At 39.2% G+C, this 23,473-nt stretch overlaps 1 pseudogene; it reads left to right on the top strand.

Moving 5' to 3' along the window:
• The first annotated feature begins 7,282 nt into the window (after nucleotides 1-7,282).
• On the top strand, nucleotides 7,283-8,007 carry LOC143664382 (RWD domain-containing protein 1 pseudogene; annotated as a pseudogene).
• Nucleotides 8,008-23,473: the final 15,466 nt, after the last annotated feature.

A 23,473-nucleotide genomic window follows, 5' to 3' on the forward strand; every position in this document is an offset into this window, starting at 1 on the left:
ACTGAGGTGATACCAGTGAGTAGGTGTTGATAGGAACCAGGGCTTGGGGGGCACAGGTCCTTCTTGGGTGTGGAGAACACAAGCTCTAAGTAGTCTTGATGGTGAGGGGTGGAGGTGGTAGATGCTGGAAGAGATCACTGTTTCTTTGTTTGTTATTTATCATTTATTAATTATTAATTAAAATTATTAATTAAAAGCAAGTTGCCATTTAAAAATTTATTAGCTTTTTCTAAAAGCAAAGAATTCAGCAGTGGTCAAAAGATAAAGGAAAAGGTGCTGGAGAACATTTTAGTTAGGACTGTTCAGCAGAAGATGGAAGGAAGACATTCAGAATTGCCTTGCCCAAAATAGGGCATTCAGGTCAGGAGATTGGGGGTCCACAGAAGTGAAGTGCTGCAGGCAGCAGGGCTGCCCGGGGACTTTGGGTTTAATTTAAGGAATCACCCTGCCCAGAGAGGATTCCATATGTTGATGTCCAATCCATGAGTCAAAAAAGGCCTCCAGGTGTCTGTGAACAGTTTTCACCTTCTCAAGCTGGCATCCTAGACCTTTTCATTAGAAAGGCTTATTTTGCTCAACATAATGTCCTCACAGTTCATTCATATTGTTGTATGCATCACAACTTCATTCCCTCCTACATCTGCACAATATTCCATGGTATGCAAACATCTTATCAAATTGATATTTGTATGTTCATAGTGTATCCCCCAGATTTTCTGACTGACTTTATTAGAACTAATAGTTTTCCTTAGATTCTTTGGGATTTTCTATGATAGGGTATACTGATGTGAAAATGTTATATACCCCAGAAAAGCAAGGTTCTATTTAACACTAATCCAATCTTGTGGGGGCAGAACTATTGTTTAGGGTGAGACCTTTTGATTGGATTGTATCTACGGGAATGTGACCCTGCCCATTCAAGGTGGCTCTTAATTCCATTTATACAAGTCCTGTAAGAGAGCTCATTCATGGTGGAGAGACGCCAGACAAAAATACCCCAGGTGTTAAACAAGAAATATCCAGAACCCGGAGAGAGCCAATAGAATCTAAGAGATGAAATCTAAGAGTTTTCCCAAAAGAAGCTGAAAGTAAGGGCCCACAGGTGCTTGGAGAGAAAGTCACCAGAATCAGAATCAGAAGCAATGAACCGGAAGAAGGACCTCAGGTGCCAGCCATGTGCCTTCCTAGTGGACACAGGTGACCCAGAGGCTGCCTTCCCTTTGAGAAGGTATCCTCTTGTTGGTGCCTTAACTTGGATATTTTCATGGCCTTAGAATTGTATCTTGTAACTTAATAAATCCTCTTTATGAAAGCCAAAGGAAAAAGAAATCATGGTTGCCTAAAGGCAGTGGGTGGCATATTTAAATTGCCGAAAGAAAGAAAACAACTACCCAAGAATCCTACTGGCAAAAATCTCCTTCAAAAATTAAGGAGACCTCTTTCTTTGTCCGCCGGCCCACCGCGCAGCGCCCACGTCCCGCAGCAGCCGACCCACCCGCCCTCCTCTCCCCTCTTTCTTTGTCCGCCGGCCCGCCGCACGGCGCCCACGCCCCGCAGCGCGGCGCCCACGCCCCGCAGCAGCCGACCCGCCCGCCCTCCTCTCCCTTCTTCCGCCTTCACCGGATCCTCCGCCACCGGCCTCCACAGCCTTGCCACCCTCACCTTTCCTCCTCCAGAACAGCTACTGGGGGAGTGGAGACAACACAGAGCAGCTCCCAGAGCCACGACGGAGATCAAAGGGATGGCGTACCCCATCCTGGAACGGCTGACTATCTGGGAGAACCAGCTCCGGTGAGATCACCGAGGGGCGCGGGCTTTCCTGGGTGGGACGGCAAGCGGCCGGAGTCCCTCCCTTCCTCCTTCCCAGGCCAGCTGGCAGAATTGGGCAGGCAGTCCCCTTGGGCCGCGGCGGCTGGCTCCCCCACCACGCGAGGCCCCCCCGGACCAACTGAGAGAGTTGGGTCGGAAATCCCCAGACTGCGGAGAACAGTGACTGGGGGGTCCCTTCCAAACACGTGACTCCCCGGTCCAGCTGGGAACAGTGCACTCTACCGGGCTGCGACAGCTGGCGCCCTCCCGCCACGCTTGACGCCCCGGGCCGACTAGGTAATTCGGTCGGGCGCTCTCCCGTGCTGCGGCAGCCGGAGACGCTCTCCGCCTTCGGAACCCTGGGCCGGCTGGCACTCTTCCAAGATGCTTCGGCTGCCGAACCTCCCCTACGGCGAGAATTTTTGAGAGTTAAAGGACCCACAGCAACTTTCACTGGTGGAACCCGTAGACAAACGTGTGCCACGAGCGCCACCTACTGGGCAGGATAAGAAAAACAGAACCCAGAGATTTCACAGAAAAATCTTTCAACCTGTGGGGTCCATCACCCAGGGAAATCTGACTAAATGCCCAAACGCCAGCAGAAGATAACGGATCACGCTCAGAAAACTGAAAATATGGCCCAGTCAAAGGAACAAACCAATAGTTCAAACGAGATACAGGAGCTGAAACAACTAATGCTGAATATACGAATGGAAATGGAAAACCTCTTCAAAAACGAAATCGACAAATTGAGGGAGGACATGAAGAAGACATGGGCTGATCAAAAAGAAGAAAAAGAAAAACTGAAAAAACAAATCACAGAGCTTATGGAAGTGAAGGATAAAGTAGAAAAGATGGGAAAAACAATGGATACCTACAATGACAGATTTAAAGAGAGAGAAGATAGAATTAGTGATTTGGAGGATGGAACATCTGAATTCCAAAAACAAACAGAAACTATCCGGAAAAGAATGGAAAAATTTGAACAGGGTATCAGGGAACTCAAGGACAATGTAAACCGCACAAATATACGTGTTGTGGGTGTCCCAGAAGGAGAAGAGAAGGGAAAAGGAGGAGAAAACTAATGGAAGAAATTATCACTGAAAATTTCCCAACTCTTATGAAAGACCTAAAATTACAGATCCAAGAAGTGCAGCGCACCCCAAAGAGATTAGACCCAAATAGGCGTTCCCCAAGACACTTACTAGTTAGAATGTCAGAGGTCAAAGAGAAAGAGAGGATCTTGAAAGCAGCAAGAGAGAAGCAATCCATCACATACAAGGGAAACCCAATAAGACTATGTGTAGATTTCTCAGCAGAAACCATGGAAGCTAGAAGACAGTGGGATGATATATTTAAGTTACTAAAAGAGAAAAACTGCCAACCAAGACTCCTATATCCAGCAAAATTGTCCTTCAAAAATGAGGGAGAAATTAAAACATTCTCAGACAAAAAGTCACTGAGAGAATTTGTGACCAAGAGACCAGCTCTGCAAGAAATACTAAAGGGAGCACTAGAGTCAGACACAAAAAGACAGAAGAGAGAGGCATGGAGAAGAGTGTAGAAAGAAGGAAAGTCAGATATGATATATATAATACAAAAGGCAAAATGGTAGAGGAAAATATTATCCAAACAGTAATAACTCTAAATGTTAATGGACTGAATTCCCCAATCAAAAGACATGGACTGGCAGAATGGATTAAAAAACAGGATCCTTCTATATGCTGTCTACAGGAAACACATCTTAGACCCAAAGATAAATATAGGTTGAAAGTGAAAGGTTGGGAAAAGATATTTCGTGCAAATAACAACCAGAAAAGAGCAGGAGTGTATTTTGTGACAACAACATAAAGCTACAGAGTGTGGGACAAATCTGTAAAGGAGCAGAATCTCATACACTATTAAAACTAAGTTCATATTAATTCAAATATGATTTAGTATAAAGTTGAGGTGTTACTTGAAATTCCAGAATAAACACTAAGAAAAAAATTTTAAGATAAAGAAAAAAATCAATTAATGATAAAGGAAGGCAGTAATGAAGGAACTGAGGAACAAAAAAGTATATAAGGCATATAGAAAAATAGCAAATGTAACAACAGTCCTTCCTTAATAGTTTTACTTTAAATCAAAATAGATTAAACTCTAGTTAAAAAGCAGAGATTGGCAACAGGATTAAAAAAAAACATTATCCAACTAGATGCTATTTATAAGAAACTCAATGTAGATTCAAAGACAAATAAGTTTCAACAAGTAAGTTGAAAGTGAAAGACAGAAAAAGATATTCTGGGGGTGCTGACAAAAGAGAGCTGGAGCGGCTATACTATATCAGACATAATAGAGACAAAGATAGTTACAAGATAAAAAGAACATTATTATATAATAAAAAAGTCAAACCATCAAGAACATATAACTATAAATATATGCACCTAACAACAGACTCCCAAAATACATTAAGCAAAAACTGAGAGAAATGAGGAGAAAACCAGACAGTTCTACAATAACAGTTTGATACTTTAATAATGGATAGAAAACTATACAAAAGATCAATAAGGATATAGAGCACATGAATAACTATAATCCAACTAAAGCAAACTGACATATAAAACACTCTACCCCAAAACAGAAAAATATACATTTTCTTCAAGTGCACGTGGAACAGTCTCCAGAAAAGATCACATGCTAGGAAGCAAAATAAGCCTCAATAAATGTGAAAATGTTGAAATAATACAAGGTATCTTCTCCAACCACAATGGAATGTAACCAGTAGTCAAAAGATGGAAAACACAAATACGTGGAAATTAAACAAGACACTCAGAAGCCAATGGGTTAAAGAAGACACAAGGGAAATTAGAAAATATCTTGAGATGAATCAAAATGAAAACACAACAGCAAACCTTATATGACGCAGGGAAAGCAGTGCTCAGAGGAAAATTTATAACTATAAATGCCTACCTCAAAAAAGAACAAAGATATTAAATCAATAAGCTAACTTTACACCATAAGAAAGAGAAAAAGAGAAGCAAGCTAAATACATGAGGCCAGCTAGAGGAAGGAAATAATAACGACTAGAACAGACATAAGTGAAGCAGAGAATAGAAAGCAAGAGAAAATCAACAAAACCAAATATTGGTTCTTTGAAAAGATCTACAAAATTTATCAATACAAAAAAAGAGAGAAGACTCAAATTATTAAAGTCAGAAATATTTTTTCATAACTACACACAGCATAACTACAGAGTTTACAAAAGTAATACTATAAACAACAGTATACTAACAAATTCGATACTCTAGATAAAATGGACAAATTCCTATAGGCACACAAACTACCACAACTGATGCACGAAGAAAATAGTAAATCTAAACAGACACATAATAAGCAGGAATTGAATCAATAATAAAAAGATCATAATAAAAGGCATTTAGATAGGAAATGAATAGGTAAAACTATCTCTATTTGCATATGACATGGTTTTATTGAAAAAAAATCCTAAGAAATCCACAAAAGAACTATTAGGGCTAATAATGAATTCACCAAAGTTGCAGGTTAAAGATAAAAATCAAATATATTTTAGTCCATTAGCAAAGGACAATTTGAAAATGAAATTAAGGAAACAATTCTACCTAATATCAAAAAAGAATAAAATAACAAAAGAACAAAATACTTAGCAATAAATTTAACAAGATAAGTGCAAGTCATGTACACTTAACTGTACTACAAAATATCAACTGAGGGAAATAAAAGAAGAGCTAAGTGACTGGAAAGACATCCCATATTCATTGATTAGAACACTTAATAGTTAAGATGGCAATACTCCTCAAAGTTATCATACATTCAAATCTCTATCAGATCCCAACGGCCATTTTTACAGAAATGGAAAAGCTAGTTCTAAAATTCATATGGAAATGCAAGAGGTGCCTAGTAGCCAAAACAATCTGGAAAAAAAAAATTAGAGGACTCACTACTCCCCAATTTCAAAACTTACTACAAAGCAACAATCATCCAGACTGTCTGGTACTGACATGAGGATAGACACAGAGATCAATGGACTAGAACTGAGACTCCAGAAATCAACTCTTATTTTAATAGTCAACTGATTTTCAACAAGGGTGTGAAGACAATTCAAGGGGGGAAATAATAGCCTTTTCAACAAATTATGCTGGAACAACTGGTTATAATATCTGCATAGATGAAACTGGTTCCCTACCTCATACCACATACAAAAATTAAATCAAAATAGAACAAATACTTAAATGTAAAAGTACAAACTGCAAAACCCTTAGAAGAAAACAGAGGGGTAAATCTTCATGACCTTGGATTAGGTAACGCTTCTTAGATGTGGTGCCCAGAGCCCACCTCTCACCCCTGAGGCAGGACACTGTGGGCATATGCTCTTTCGGGGAGACCAGGGACAGAACCAGTCTGGCAACAGGCCAGCAAGCAAGACTAACAGATAGAGAACAAAGCCAACTAACAACAACAACAAAAAACAAAAAAACCCTAGGCAAAAGAGAGAAAACTACTTCCAGAATAAACTAAGCAAGAAAATTAGATACCTCAGCACCAGCAGAAAATCATGACTCATATCAGAAAGTAAGATGATATGGCCCAACAAAAGGGACAAACTAACACCTCAAATGAAATACAGGAGTTGAAACAACTAGTTAATGATTTCAAACAAGTTGAAGAAAAAAATATAGAAAAAGAGATGAAGAATATAAAGAAGACATTGGACAACCATATAGAAGAATTTGAAAGCTTGAAAAAACAAATGGCACAACTTATGCAAATGAAAGACATAAGAGAAGAGATGAAAAACACAATGGAGAATATAACAGCAGATTGAAGAGGCAGAAGAATGGATTAGAGACCTAGAGGACAGGACATCTGAACTCCAACACACTAAAGAACAGATGGGGAAAAGAATGGAAAAATACGAGCAGGACCTCAGGAGACTGAATGACAACATGAAGCCTGTGAATATACATGCTATGGGCATCCCGGAAGGAGAAGAGGAGGGAAAAGGGACAGAAAGAACAATGGAGGAAATAATTGAAAACTTCCCAACTCACATGAAAGACATAAAATTACAGAGACATGAAGCATGGTGTACTCCAAACAGAAGAGATTCAAATAAACTGACTCCAAGATACTTACTAATCAGACTGACAAATATCAAAGACAAAGAGAGAATTCTGAAAGCAGCAAGAGTAAAGCAATCCATCACATACAAAGGAAACTCAGTAAGATTAAGTGCTGATCTCTCAGCGGAAACCATAGAGGTGAAAAGGAAGTGATATGATATATTTAAGATACTAAAAGACAAAAATTGCCAACCAAAAAATCTATATCTAGTAAAACTGTCCTTCAAAACTGAGGGGGTCATGTCTATGCCTGCCAGGCCATGGTCCGCTCTCCCAACAGTAGCACACCACCTCTAAGTCTGGGCAATCCATGGGCTGTGGTGAGGGTCAAAATGACAGACTATAGTGAGGAGCAGCACGACAAGTTGGAGACCCTGGAGCCCATCTGTCCTGACTCCTTCACAGTATTATCTGAAAATCTACCCACTTCACCATTATTGTGACATCTGAGGCTAAAGAAAATGATGAAACTGTCCAGACTATGCTCCATTTTACATCTAGTGAAAATATCCAGATGCAGCCCCCTTCATGAAATATTCTCCCAGGAATATCCAGAAGATAATGATGTCTCAGATGTTTTAAAATTATTAGCATTATAGGCAGAGAAAAATCTTGGTATGGTAATGCTCTTTACTTTAGTGTCAGCTGTGCAAGAAAAATTAAATGAAATAGTAGATCAAGTAAAAACTAGAGAGAAGAAGAAAAGAAACAAAAAAGAAAAGGAAGCAGAAGAAGCTGAAAAGCAATTATTTCATGGCACTCCTGTTACAATTAAGAACTTCTTAAGCTGGAAGGTCAAGTTTGATGCAGAGCTGCTAGAGATGAAAAAGAAATGAATGAAAGAAGAAGAAGCAGGAGAAAATAAATTGAGTGGGAAGCAGCTATTTGAAACAGATCACAATCTTGACCCATCTGATACCCAGTTCTTGGAGGATGCTGGAAACACGTGGAGGTAGATGAGTCTCTGTTTCAGGAAATGGATGATTTGGAGCTGGAGAATAATGAGGATGATCCCAATTACAATCCTTCTAACCCAGAGAGTGACTCGACCTACTGATGAACTGGCCCCATCTGCAGAGAGGCCTGACTGCCACAGCATCTGTGGCTCTGCTGACAGGATTTTGATTTTCCATTCTTTTTCTTCCTAAGAAAAAATAATTTTCAGGAGAATACTCTTCTGGTAACTTTCATCATCGAACTTAATAGACATTAAAATTAGAAAAAAAATGAAGGAGAGTTTTAAATATTTACAGATAAACAAAAACAGAGATTTTGTGAACAAGAGATATGCTCTACAAGAAATACTAAAGGGAATGCTACAAGTAGATAGGAAAAGACAGGAGAAAGGGGTTTAGAGAAGAATGTGAAAATGAAGATCAGCAGTAAGGGTAAAGAGAGAAAAAAATCAAAATTAAAATTAAAATATGAGAGAATCCAAAAGACAAAATTGTTGAAGAAAATATGGCCTTTACAGTAATAACATTAAATGTTAATGGATTAAACTCCACAATCAAAAACACAGATTGGCAGAATGGATTAAAAACAAAACAAAACAAAAAAAAACAGAATCCATCTATATACTATCTACAAGAGACTCAGTTAAGACCCAAAGACAAAAACACATTGAAAATGAAAGTGGAAAAAGATATTTCATGCAAACAACCAGAAAAGAATGTGGGTAGCCATACTAATATCAGACAAATGAGATTTCAAATGTAAAGAAATTACTCGAGAAAAAGAAGGACACTGTGTATTAATACAAGGGACCATTCATCAGAAACACATATGCACAAAGCCAGAGGATCCCAAAATGCATGAGGCAAACATTGACAACACTGAAGGGAGAAGCAGACAAATCTATAATAATAATTGGAAACTTCAATACACCACTTTCATCAGCAAACAGAACATCTAGACAGGGGACCAAAAGGGAAACAGATCTTGAATAACACAATAGATGAACTAGTCTAACAGACATTTACAGAACACTGCACCCAACAACAACAGGGTAAACATTTTTCTCAAGTGCTCACTGATCCTTCTTGAGGCTACACCACGTTGGATCACAAAGCAGATATCAATAAATTTTTAAAGATTGAAATTATACAAAGCACTTTCTCAGATCACAAGGGAATGAAGATGGAAAAAGTAACAGGCAAAAAGCTGAAAAATTCAAAATAATGTGGAGGCTAAACAACACACCCTTAAATAATCATTGGGTCAAGGAAGAAATTGCAAGATAAATCAGTAAATATATCAAGGCAAATGAAAATGAAAACATAGCAAAAGAAAACCTATGGGATGCAGCAAACTAGAGCTGAGAGGGAAATATATTGTCCTAACTGCCTATATTAAAGAAGAAGAAAGATAAAAAATTGAAGACTTAACTGCTTACCTGGAGGAACTAGAGAAAGAACAGCAATCTAACCCCAAAGCAAACAGAATTAAAGAAATAACAAAGATTAGAGCAGAAATAAAGGTAATTGTGAATATGGAAACAATAGAGAGAATAAATAAAACCAGAAGTTGGTTCTTAGAGAAAAATCAATAAAATCGATTTGTCAGCTAGGCTGACAAAAAAAGAGAGAGGATGTAAATAAATAAAATCATAAATGGGGGGGAACATAACTTCTGACCCCACAGAAATAAAGGAGATAATAAGAGAATTTTATAAATAACTATATGCTAAAAACTAGACAATCTAGATGAAGTGGACAACTTCCTAGAGAAGCATGAACAACCAATTCGAGAACAGAAGAACACAAACCAAAAATCACAAGTAAAGAGAATCAGTCATCAAAAACTCCCCAAAAAGAGAAGTCCAGGACCAGATGGCCTCACATGTGAATTCAACCAAACATTTAAGAAAGAATTAGTACCAATCCTACTTAAACTCTTCAAAAAACCTGAAGAGGATGATGGTAAGCTACCTAATTCATTCTATGAAGGCAACATTATCCTAATACCAAAGCCAGGCAAAGATAATACAAGAAAAGAAAATTATAGGCCAATCTCCTTAATGAATATAGATGCAAAAATCCTCAACAAAATGCTTGCAAATCGAAACCAGCAGCACATTAAAAGAATTATACCCCACAACCAAGTGGGTTTTACCCAAGTATGCAAGGGTGGTTCAATATAAGAAAATCAATTACTGTAATCCACCACATCAATAAATTAAAGAGGAAAAACCACATGATCATCTTGATTGATGCAGAAAAAGGCATTTGACAAAATTCAGCATCCTTTCCTGATGAAAGCACTTCAAAGGATAGGAATAGAAGGTATAGTAGTTAGGTTCAGTCAACTTGGCCAGGTGATGGTGCCCAAGTGTTCCATTGCTATGGGCTTAAATCATCAACATGTGAAATTCAACTATGGCTCATTTCATCTGAGTTTGGTTAAAGGGAGTGCCTTCTATAATGAGTGAGGCTTAAAAGGAAAGGTCAGAAGGTAAAGAAATAGCATAGTCCAGCAGAGTTCAGCAGCCTTACATGCCTCACCTCAGCACTCAGAGCCAGCTCAGACTCAGACAGTTGGAGATGCAGAAAGGATACGTCCCAAGGAAAGTTATTTGAACCCAGAAACCAGGAGAGGAGGCTAGCAGGTGTTGCCAGGTGCCTTCCCATGTGACAGAAACCCAGGGGAAAGCCAGCTGCCTTTTCTCTAAGGAGCTGTAAATTTGTAACTAAAACAGAAGGGAACTTCTCAACATGATAAACTGAATATATGAAAAACCCACAGCTAACATCATACTCAATGGGGAAAGACTGGAAGCTTTCCCTCTAAAATAAGGGACAAGACAAGGATGACCACTATCACTACTGACAGTCCACATTCTGCTGGAAATTCTAGCTAGAGAATTAGGCAAGAAAAAGAAACACAAGTCATCCAAATTGGAAAGGAAGAAGTGAAATTTTCATTGTTTGCAGATGACATAATCTTGTATGTAGAAATTTTTTTTAAAATTGACAGTAAAGCTACTAGAGCTAATAAATGAGGACAGCATAGTAACAGGATATAAGATCAACATGCAAAAATCAGCTGTGTTTCTAAAAACCAGCAATCTACAATCTGAAGAGGAAATCAAGAAAAAAATTCCACTTACAATAGCAAACAAAAGGATAAAAACATATAGAAATAAATGTAAGACCTATACACATAAAACTACAAAACAGTACTAGAGGATATCAAGGAAGACCTAAATAAATGGAAGGACATACCCTGTTCATGAACTGAAAGACTAAATATAGTTCAGATGTCAATTCTACCCAAACTGATTTACAGATTCAATGCAATAACAATTAAAATCTCAACAACTTACTTTACTGAAATAGAAAAACCAGTATCAAATTTATTTGGAAGAACAGGGTGCTCCAAATAGCTAAAAATATCTTGAGAAAAAAAATGAAATGGGAGGTCTCACACTACCTGACTTTGAGGCCTATTACAAAGTTACTGTGGTCAAAATAACATGGTACTGGCATAAAAATAGATGTACTGACCAATGGAATTGAATTGAGTGTTCAGAAATAAACCCTCTCAACTATGGATAATTGATCTTTGATAAGGTGGTCAAGTCAAATCAACTGAGACAGAGCAGCCTCTTCAACAAATGGTGCTTAGAAAACTGGATATTCATTTTCAAAGGAATAAAAAAGGACCCCCATCTCACACCTTATACAAAGATTAACTTAAAATAGGTCAAAGACCTAAACATTAGAGCTAAGACCATAAAACTTCAGAAGCACATGTAGGGATCTGTCTTAAGGATCTCGTGATAGGCAGTGGTTTCCTAGACCTTACTCCCAAAGCAACAGATAAATGGGATCTCGTCAAAATTTATCACTTTTGCACATCAAAGGGTTTTGCCAGGATAGTAAAAAAGCAGCCTAACCAAAGGGAGACAATATTTGGAAACATATCAGATAAGGGTTTAATATCCAAAATATATAACAAGATCTTACAACTCAACAACAGAAAGACAAATGATTCAACTGAAAAATGGGGAGAAGACCTGGATAGGCACTTTCTCAAAGAAGAAGTGCAAACGGCACAAAAACATAGGAAAGGATACTCGACTTTACTAACAATTAGGGAAATGCAACTCAAAACCACCATGAGACATCATCTCATACTACTAGAATGGCTATTACAAAAAAAAAAAAAAAAAAAAACTGAAAACTACAATTGCCGGAGAGGATATGTGGAGAAATAGGTACACTCATTCATTGTTGGTGGGAATGCAGAAAGGTATAACTGCTCTGGAACACAGTTTGACAGTTCCTCAAGAAGCTAAATATAGAACTGCTGTGTGATCCAGCAATCCCATTACTAAGTATATATTCAGAAGGATTGAAAGCAAGGACACCAACAGACATTTGCACACCAATGTTATGGCATTTTTCAGAATTGCCAAGAGATGCAAACAGCCTAAATATCCATCAACAGACGACTGAATAACCAAACTGTGGAATATACATATGATGGAATATTATGCAGCATTAAGAGGGAATAGTCTCACTAATATGAGCTAACATTAATGAGTGAACTTTGAAATTTAAAGTTGAGAACACAGGTTATCAGGAGATAAAGGATAGAGTATGGGCTCTTGATATGGAAGGAGGTCAGAAGGTTCAACAGGGTTGATTGTAAAGATCTAGAAGTGGACAGCACAATACTATGTGATTGTCGTACTGTATTTTAAGTATGTTGAACAAAGCTGAAGGTGGCTATAGTTGAAAGAGGAAAGCTAGGGGGCATGTATGACATCAGAAGGAAAGAGAGGATAAAAACTAAGACTGTGTAACATAGGGAAACTGAGAGTGCAAATGATGGTAATTACATGTACAAAGAAAAGAAAGTCTTCACGTGAGGGAGAACAATTAAAGGTCACCATTGTAAGGTATTAAAAAGGGGACAGTCCATGGAAAAAGGCAATTAATGCAAACTGAGGTCTACGGTTAACTGAAACACTGTTCATTAATTGGAACAAAGACAATAAACCAGAGCTAATTGCCAATAATGAGGTGGGTATAATGGAGCTGTATGGGATGCTCGTTGTTCCTCTTCTTTCTCCTTTTTTTCTCTTTTCTCCTCTTCTCTTTTTGTGGAAGAAATGCAATGTTCTCATGTAGACAGTGGTGGTGAGTGCATAACTACGTGATTATAACTTAGGGATGACAATGTAATCATACCATAGCGAAGGAGAACAGTGCAGTCCCTTTGGAGGGCAGTGTGGTGGTTCCATAGGAGACTAAATATTGAGGTGACATGATCCTGCAAGCCCATCAGTAGACAAAGACTTGACAGAACTGAAAGCAGGAACAGGAACAGGCATTCGCACACTGGTGTTTATGACAGCATTTTTCAAAATATGCAAAGGATGGAGGTGGCCTAAGGGTACACCGACTGATGAATGGAAGGGCAAAATGTGTTGTATACATATGAAAGAACAATGAGCAGCTGCAGAAAGGAATGAAATTGTGTAGCACGCAACTAGGAGAATGAACTTTGAGAACATCATGTTGAGTGAAATAAGCTGGAAACATGGTCTCACTAATATAAATTAATGAGAAAACTCTGAGAATTGAATTTGAGTGCCTAGGTTATTGGGAATAAAAAGTGGGCAGAGTGGGCAATCGATGATTAAGGAGTACAAAAATGCTCAAACAAGGCTTATTGTAAAGATTCCTAGATTATAAACTCTTACAGCAGTCATATCTATTCCTAAGTTTTAACTGTTCTTTCTAAATTCTGAGGTTCTGTGCCCTTTGTGTATATCCTGGTAGTTCTCTGCAACACTGGGTATCTGTGAGAAGCCTGAGACTCAGAATGAGAGCTCTGCAGCACTGGAAGTCAGCATTATTCCACACAACTGTTCAAACAGCTGAAAAAGAGGTCAGACTAGAATCAGAAATGTGCATGTAACGGACATGGTTAGTACTAAGGTGAATCAGAATACAGGGTAAAGGATGATACTGTTCACATCTTAAAACATCAACATCTATGGGAGACCAAAGGAAGAGATGTTTATTTGGCCCACAATTTAAATTTTCTGTATCACACTATCTAATATAACCTGTCTGGTCAGTTTATTCAAACAACCTAACTGCATAGAACCTAGAAGAGGGAATAAGATCATATTACTCTGTGCAGGCTAATGTAATACCTGGATACATTCAAGAGTATTTGGGGCAGAAAACAAAACAAAACAAGAAAAAGTATTTGCAAAGTTCTGTTGAGGGACTAGGGAAAAATGTGGATCTATTTTCCACCTGGGGAAATCCTGATATTCTCTCAGGCATTAATTTAATAAGCCAAGCCCTTGATTCTTGAGGCTTGCCCTTATGAAACTTATTTCTGCAATGGTGAAGTCAGGCCTGCATGTAATTATGCCTGAGAGTCTCTTTTATTGCTCAAGTTGCCTCACTTTTTAAACCAACTCTGCAAATAAAATCATTACCCTCCTCAATTACATGCATGACAACCAGGGGTGGAAGCATCCCTGGCAACATGGGGTAACTCCACTGAGTGAGCCTGGCCCTGGCACTGTGGGATTGAGAATGACCAAAAGGAGGGAAAGAAATGGAACAAAATACAGTTTCTGTGGCTAAGAGAGCCACTGAATAGAGTCAAGAAGTCATTCCGGAGTTACTCTTATGCAAGCGTTAGCCAGATGTTTCAAACTACCACAGTATTACATGTCCCAACAGTACTCCCAAAATCTCAAGGGGGTACCTTGTGCTCTATCTAAGTCTCTATAAAAGTTTTTCTTAGTAAGTTTATTTTTCTAAGCAACTTAAGAGTTCCAGATTGAGCCTAGACTATATAAATCCTGAAACCCAGAGTTACCAGTCTCTCCAAGAATAACAACAGGTTCATTCCTCTACCCCAGAAGATCAACACCCCTTTTCAGCACAAAGATGTTAAAATGCTCATTGCCCAGATATCCATGAAGAATGAAAGATCAAGTGAGAGGAAGGAGGCATAACTGAGAAATGAGGTTTAACAAATGATTGTGACTAGTGACTCATTATATAGATATTTCTTTATGTATCTAGTGTTTGAGAATAGCCATAAGGAAATACCTGAAGTTGATGAACCATAATCTAGTAGCCCTGTCTTTGATAATGATTATATAACTTTATAGCAAAAAAAAAAAAGTCAGTTGCCCGTGTTTGTATGATCTACTTCTGGATGTTTTGTTTTGTTCCACTGTTATATATGTGTGTGTGTATGTATGTTCAATACGATATTGTCTTAGTTACCCTACCTCTTCTGTAGTATTCAAAAACGGGTAGGTTACAATTCTTGTGGTCAATAAGGCAGAGGAGTAAGGGTTAAGGGATGTTTGGGATTTTCCTTTTCTCTTAATTTCATTTTCTGGAGTAATGCAATGTTCTAAAAATGATCATAGTGATGAATACATAGCCATGTGATGACCTTTGAACCACTGATTTTGTACTATGGATGGATTTATGGTGTATGAAGATACCTTAATAAAAATACATAACAACTGAAAAGACTAATAATCCAATTAAAATTTGTGAGAGGTCCTGAGTAGATATACAAATGGCCAGCAAGCACATGAAAAGATGGGCATCGTCATTTGCCATCAGGAAACGCAAAACGAAGCCACAATGAGACACCACTTCACACCCAGCATGGAGGCTAAATGAAAAATAAAAAGGGAAAATAAATGTAGGTGAGAACGTAAGAGAAACTGGAACCCTTGTACGTTGCTGCTGGGATTGTAAAATGGTACAGCCCCTCTGGAAAACAGTTTGGCAGTTCCTCAAAAAATTAAACACATAATTACTGTCAGATCCAGCAAGTCCAATGCTAGAAATACACCCAAGAGAACTGAAAAAATATGTTCACACAAAGTCTTGTTAATGAATGTTCACAGAATTATTCATAATATCTAAAAAATAGGAACAACCTAAATGGATAAACAAAATGTGGTAGAACCATACAATGGAATGTTATTCAGCCATAAAAAGGAATGAAGTTCTGACACACGTAACAGCACAGATGGACCTTGAAAATACGCTAAGTGAATCAAGCCACTTACTAGAGCCCACATATTGCATGGTTCCTTTGATATGAAAGGTAAATCCACAGAGACAGAGCAAACATTAGTGGTCGCCAAGGGCTAAAAGGAGTGGTGAGTGCGGAGTAACTGCCAATGGGTACAGGGTTTCTTTGGGGGTGATTCTCCGATTAGAATCTCTAATGTTCTCAGATGAGACTGTAGTGAGAACTGTATACCCTCATGAATAGGCAAAAAACCATCACACTTTGTACTTGAAAAGGGAGAATTTCATGGTATATGTGAGTTATTCAATTTTAAAAGTCCATCAGCATAATCCACCAGGCTAACAGCCTACAGAAGATAACCATACAACACTATCAACTCGTGGAGAATGAAGCAGTCTGCCATGTTCACTCCATCTTCATGAGCTCAACACTCTCCTTCACAGCTGGGGAGCACAGTTCTCTGGTGTGGGGGGACAGGTTCACCACAAGGAGGCTCAGAGAGAGTGAGTTTAGAAAACATCACCCACTAACACATCAGCACACTGCCTAGCCTTAGCCACGCCTGGTAACTTTCCAGTTTTTTTTTTTTTTCATTTTAAATGAATAATGATGCTGAAACAGCAAAACCCCAAAATTTTCTGGGGCTTCTGTGTGATCAAAGGCAAGGAAAGAAAGTGGAAAATGTAACTGCACATTTACAAGTAAAATGTTCTTTCAAACAAACAAAAAAAGACAAAGTAGAATTAACTGGGCATGTAATATAATAAACCCATTCTTTGAAAAACTAGGTGTTTGGGTCCCTTTATCACCAATGCCTCCTTGCTAGTGGCCTGGCCCTCACCCCTGTCTGGAGAAGTATGTGTGTGGCAGGTATGTCAGAAGAAAATATAAGTAGCTTCATTAATATACATTATCACAGTTATTATAGCTTAGGGGGGGCATAATAAATTTTTTTAAGTCAATTTAAAACTCTTACTCAAAAAACACCATGGGTTGCCAGTGGCTTTTTTGGGGGTGAAACCCTGGGGAGCCTGCCAGGACTCCTTGAACCCCTCATGGATGACCCCATCATGACCCCAGGAAGTCAAGGAGCCCATCTCCTGCTCACTCACTGAATGTCAACACTTCCCTCCTTTGGAGAGCCACACAGAACTGTCTGGTCCATATGGAAAAGCACAATCTGCTTATTTCTCTCATGCAGCAATGTGGCAAAAGCCTTGGGTGCCTGTAAAATGTAAACCGCATCCCTTGGCTGCAAGTAACGCATCACTTAAGAAATAACAGCAGGACTGGGCACCCTGATCAGACGTTGAGCACACATTTCTGTGCATTAAAGCCTCTATGAGCATCAGTGCAACTTAATTCCCTCTGCAGCCCTCAAAGCTTCATTATCCTCAATTTACAGATGAAGAAACTGGGCTCAGGCATGCTGATGCTGCCTCCCTCAGGTCTCACAGTGAGCAGGTGGCAGAGACAGAACTCAAGCCCAGTCTCCCTTGCTATTTACCAGGATGAGAGGCCAGGCAGGCAAAATCCTCTGAGATGCATGACCTTCAACAATTAGGCTCCTGCTTCCCTGCCCAGCCGCTTCACACCTAGACCCCAGACTTCACAACCCACTATCGTCAGTAGCTTCCCAGAGACCCTGAAGCAAATTTTGCTTGCAGTGAACACTGCCAAGCTGTCTGGTAGGTCCTCCTTTCTTGTGCCCTGCTTTTCTGCCTGGCACCCTTCTGTGCATCCATCAAGACCCGATGCCAGGGCCCTTCTTCTGAGAAGACTGCCGAGGCCCTCTACTCTACCAGGCAAACTCTGCCCCCCTTAATTTGCCCTACTTCACCATCAAAATCCTGGGTCTCAGCAGCCATAACCCACAGGATCTCATGAGGAGAGGGGCTTACTATTCACAGATAGGAAGATGGACTAGTTTATGGGGCTTCCCCACTTAGGAACCAGCAAAGCTCCTCAGCACAGCCCTAGAAGCTACCACTACTAACCCCATTTTACAGGTGAGAAAGCCAAGCACAGACAGGTCAGCTGCCATACTTTCCATGACCACCACCACAAATCACCACCAACTGGGTGGCTTGAAACAACAAAACTTCATTCTCGCACAATTCTCAAGGCCAGAGTGCAAGATCAAGAAATCAGGACTGGGGCGGGGGGTGGGGGGGAGGCCAAGATGGCGGCTTAGTAAGGTGTGCGCGTCTTAGCTCCTCCTCCAGAACAACTACTAAATAACCAGAAACAGTACAGAACAGCTCCCGGAGCCACGACAGAGACCAGACATACACTGTACCCCAGTCTGGACTGGCTGGACTGACTGCGAGACTCCGCTGCGGTGAGATCCTCGAGCGGCATGCGCTTCCCCGGGCCGCAGCGGTTGCGGCCGGTGCCCCTTCCTCCCTCCTTCCCGGGCCGGCTGAGAGTCTCAGAGAGGCAAGTTCCCCAAGCCACAGCAGCCAGCACCCCTCCCTCGCGGGCGGCTTCCCGGACCGGCTACGAGTCTCGGATCAGCGAGATCCCCAAGCCACGGCAGCCGGCGACCGGTGCCCCTCCCCCACAGGAAGCTTCCCAGAGGGAAAGGAAAGAATCTCCAACAGAAGCAGGGACTGAATCCAACCAAACATCAATAGTGGCATTAATAAACAAATTCTGACTACTAAAAATAGGCCCCCAGCTCAGGCGAAACTGATCAAGGCAGAAGTCGCCTATTGGGCTAACTGAAAAAGAGGAAAGGGGGCGAAACAGAGCCTTCTGCGGCTGTTTCTACGGAGGCTTGCTGCCTCCGGGCTCAGCGCCGGGATTACACAGGTTGCAACTGCCCCAAATGCAGAAACAGGCTGCTTTCATGGCTCTCTACCACCTGAACCTTCCCCACGGGAGGGGTGAAATGCATCTCAGGTGGAGTCCCTCTCTCAGGGAATTCAGATCCCAGGACTTCGCAATTTGAAGCCATTAAAACCAGCCTACAACCTTTCCTCTGTCTCCACCATGCACACAGCAGGGAGCCTTCCAAAGTTAAAGGAGCCACATCTTTTGCTGGTGGGACCCGCAGACAGACAAACGCCACATACTGGGCAGGATAAGAAAAACAGAGCCCAGAGACTTCAGAGGAAAGTCTTTCAACCTGCTGGGTCTCACACTCAGGGAAATCTGATTAAATGTCCAGACGCCAGCAAAAAATAACAAATCACACCAGGAAAATTGAAGATATGGCCCATTCAAAGGAACAAACCAATAGTTCAAATGAGATACAGGAGCTGAGACAACTAATTCTGAATATATGAATAGAAATGGAAAACCTCTTCAAAAACCAAATCAATAAATTGAGGGAGGACATGAAGAAGGCAAGGGATGAACAAAAAGAAGAAATGGAAAGTCTGAAAAAACAAATCACAGAACTTATGGGAATGAAAGATACAGTAGAAGAGATGAAAAAAACAATGGAAACCTACAATGGTAGATTTCAAGAGACAGAGGTTAGAATTAGTGAACTGGAGGATGGAACATCTGAAATCCAAAAAGAAACAGAAACTATAGGGAAAAAAACGGAAAAATTTGAGCAGGGGCTCAGGGAATTGAATGATAATGTGAAGCACACAAATATATGTGTTGTGGGTGTCCCAGAAGGAGAAGAGAAGGGAAAAGGAGGAGAAAAACTAATGGAAGAAATTATCACTGAAAATTTCCCAACTCTTATGAAAGACCTAAAATTACAGATCCAAGAAGTGCAGCGCACCCCAAAGAGAATAGATCCAAATAGGTGTTCTCCAAGACACTTACTAGTTAGAATGTCAGAGGTCAAAGAGAAAGAGAGGATCTTGAAAGCAGCAAGAGAAAAACAATCCATCACATACAAGGGAAACCCAATAAGACTATGTGTAGATTTCTCAGCAGAAACCATGGAGGCAAGAAGACAGTGGGATGATATATTTAAACTACTAAAAGAGAAAAACTGCCAATCAAGACTTCTATATCCAGCAAAATTGTCCTTCAAAAATGAGGGAGAAATTAAAACATTTTCAGACAAAAAGTCACTGAGACAATTTGTGACCAAGAGACCAGCTCTGCAAGAAATACTAAAGGGAGCACTAGAGTCAGATACGAAAAGACAGAAGAGAGAGGTGTGGAGAAGAGTGTAGAAAGAAGGAAAATTAGATATGATATATATAATACAAAAAGCAAAATGGTAGAGGAAAGTACTACTCAAACAGTAATAACACTAAATGCTAATGGACTGAATTCCCCAATCAAAAGACATAGATTGGCAGAATGGATTAAAAAACAGGATCCTTCTATATGCTGTCTACAGGAAACACATCTTAGACTCAAAGATAAACATAGGTTGAAAGTGAAAGGTTGGGAAAAGATATTTCATGCAAATAACAACCAGAAAAGAGCAGGAGTAGCTATCCTAATATCCAACAAATTAGACTTCAAATGTAAAACAGTTAAAAGAGACAAAGAAGGATACTATCTACTAATAAAAGGAACAATTAAACAAGAAGGCATAACAATCATAAATATTTACGCACCAAATCAGAATGCCCCAAAATGCGTGAGGAATACACTACAAATACTGAAAAGGGAAATAGACACATCTACCATAATAGTTGGAGACTTCAATTCACCACTCTCATCAATGGACAGAACATCTAGACAGAGGATCAATAAAGAAACAGAGAATTTGAATATTACAATAAATGAGCTAGACTTAACAGACATTTATAGGACATTACACCCCATAACAGCAGGATACACCTTTTCCTCAAGTGCTCATGGGTCATTCTCAAAGATAGACCATATGCTTGGTCATAAAGCAAGTCTCAACAAATTTAAAAAGATTGAAATCATACACAACACTTTCTCAGATCATAAAGGAATGAAGTTGGAAATCAATAATAGGCAGAGTGCCAGAAAATTCACAAATACGTGGAGGCTCAACAACACACTCTTAAACAACCAGTGGGTCAAGGGAGAAATTAGTAAATATCTCGAGGCGAATGAAAATGAAAACACAACATACCAAAACCTATGAGATGCAGCAAAGGCAGTGCTAAGAGGGAAATTTATTGCCCTAAATGCCTATATAAAAAAGAAGAAAGGGCAAAAAATCAGGAATTAACTGTCCACATGGAAGAACTGGAGAAAGAACAGCAAACTAACCCCAAAGCAAGCAAAAGGAAAGAAATAACAAAGATTAGAGCAGAAATAAATGAAATTGAGAACATGAAAACAATAGAGAAAATCAATAAGACCAGAAGTTGGTTCTATGAGAAAATCAACAAGATTAATGGGTCCTTAGCAAGATTGACAAAAAGAAGAAGAGAGAGGACGCAAATAAATAAGATAGAAATGGAAGAGAAGACATAACCACTGACCTCACAGAAATAAAGGAGGTAATAACAGGATACTATTAACAACTTTATGCTAATAAATACAACAATGTAGATGAAATGGACAAGTTCCTAGAAAGGCATGAACAACCAACTTTGACTCAAGAAGAAATAGACAACCTCAACAAACCAATCACAAGAAATTGAATCAGTCATTAAAAAGCTTCCCAAAAAGAAAAGTCCAGGACCAGACGGCTTCACATGTGAATTCTACCAAACATTCCAGAAAGAATTAGTACCAACTCTGCTCAAACTCTTCAAAAAAATTGAAGTGGAGGGAAAGCTACCTAATTCATTCTATGAAGCCAACATCACCCTCATACCAAAACCAGGCAAAGATATTACAAAAAAAGAAAACTACAAACCAATCTCTCTAATGAATATAGATGCAAAAATCCTCAACAAAATTCTAGCAAATCATATCCAACAACACATTAAAAGAATTATACATCATGACCAAGTAGGATTCATCCCAGGTATGCAAGGATGGTTCAACATAAGAAAATCAATTAATGTAATACACCATATCAACAAATCAAAGCAGAAAAATCACATGGTCATCTCAATTGATGCAGAGAAGGCATTTGACAAGATTCAACATCCTTTCCTGTTGAAAACACTTCAAAAGATAGGAATACAAGGGAACTTCCTTAAAATGATCGAGGGGATATATGAAAAACCCACAGCTAATATCATCCTCAATGGGGAAAAATTGAAAACTTTCCCCCTAAAATCAGGAACAAGACAAGGATGTCCATTATCACCACTGTTATCCAACATCGTGTTTTAGGTTCTAGCCAGAGCAATTAGACAAGAAAAAGAAATACAAGGCATCAAAATTAGAAAGGAAGAAGGAAAACTATCACTGTTTGCAGATGATATGATACTATACGTCGAAAACCCGGAAAAATCCACAGCAAAACTACTAGAGCTAATAAACGAGTACAGCAAAGTGGCAGGTTACAAGATCAACATTGAAAAATCTATGTTTCTATACACTAGCAATGAACAAGCTGAGGGGGAAATCAAGAAACAAATTCCATTTACAATTGCAACTAAAATAATAAAATACTTAGGAATAAATTTAACTAAAGAGAAAAAAAACCTATACAAAGAAAACTACAAAAAACTGCTAAAAGAAATCACAGAAGACCTAAATAGATGGAAGGGCATACCGTGTTCATGGATTGGAAGACTAAATATAGTTAAGATGTCAATTCTACCTAAATTGATTTACAGATTCAATGCAATACCAATCAAAATCCCAACAACTTATTTTTCAGAAATAGAAAAACCAATAAGCAAATTTATCTGGAAGGGCAGGTTGCCCCGAATTGCTAAAAACATCTTGAGGAAAAAAAACGAAGCTGGAGGTCTCGCACTGCCTGACTTTAAGGCATATTATGAAGCCACAGTGGTCAAAACAGCATGGTATTGGCATAAAGATCGATATATCGACCAATGGAATTGAATAGAGTGCTCACATATAGACCCTCTCATCTATAGACATTTGATCTTTGGCAGTCAAGCCAACTCACCTGGGACAGAACAGTCTCTTCAATAAATGGTGCCTAGAGAACTGGATATCCATATGTAAAAGAATGAAAGAGGACCCGTATCTCACACCCTATACAAAAGTCAACTCAAAATGGATCAAAGATCTAAACATTAGGTCTAAGACCATAAAACAGTTAGAGGAAAATGTAGGAAGATATCTTATGAATCTTACAATTGGAGGCGGTTTTATGGACCTTAAACCTAAAGCAAGAGCACTGAAGAAAGAAAGAAAGAAATGGGAGCTCCTCAAAATTAAACACTTTTGTGCATCGAAGAACTTCATCAAGAAAGTAGAAAGACAGCCTACACAATGGGAGACAATATTTGGAAATGATATATCAGATAAAGGTCTAGTATCCAGAATTTATAAAGAGATTGTTTATCTCAACAACAAAAAGACAGCCCATTCAATTACAAAATGGGAAAAAGACTTGAACAGACACTTCTCAGAAGAGGAAATACAAATGGCCAAAAGGCACATGAAGAGATGCTCAATGTCCCTGGCCATTAGAGAAATGCAAATCA

This window comes from Tamandua tetradactyla, chromosome 20 (genome assembly GCF_023851605.1).
Source record: "Tamandua tetradactyla isolate mTamTet1 chromosome 20, mTamTet1.pri, whole genome shotgun sequence".
Lineage (NCBI taxonomy): Eukaryota > Metazoa > Chordata > Mammalia > Pilosa > Myrmecophagidae > Tamandua > Tamandua tetradactyla.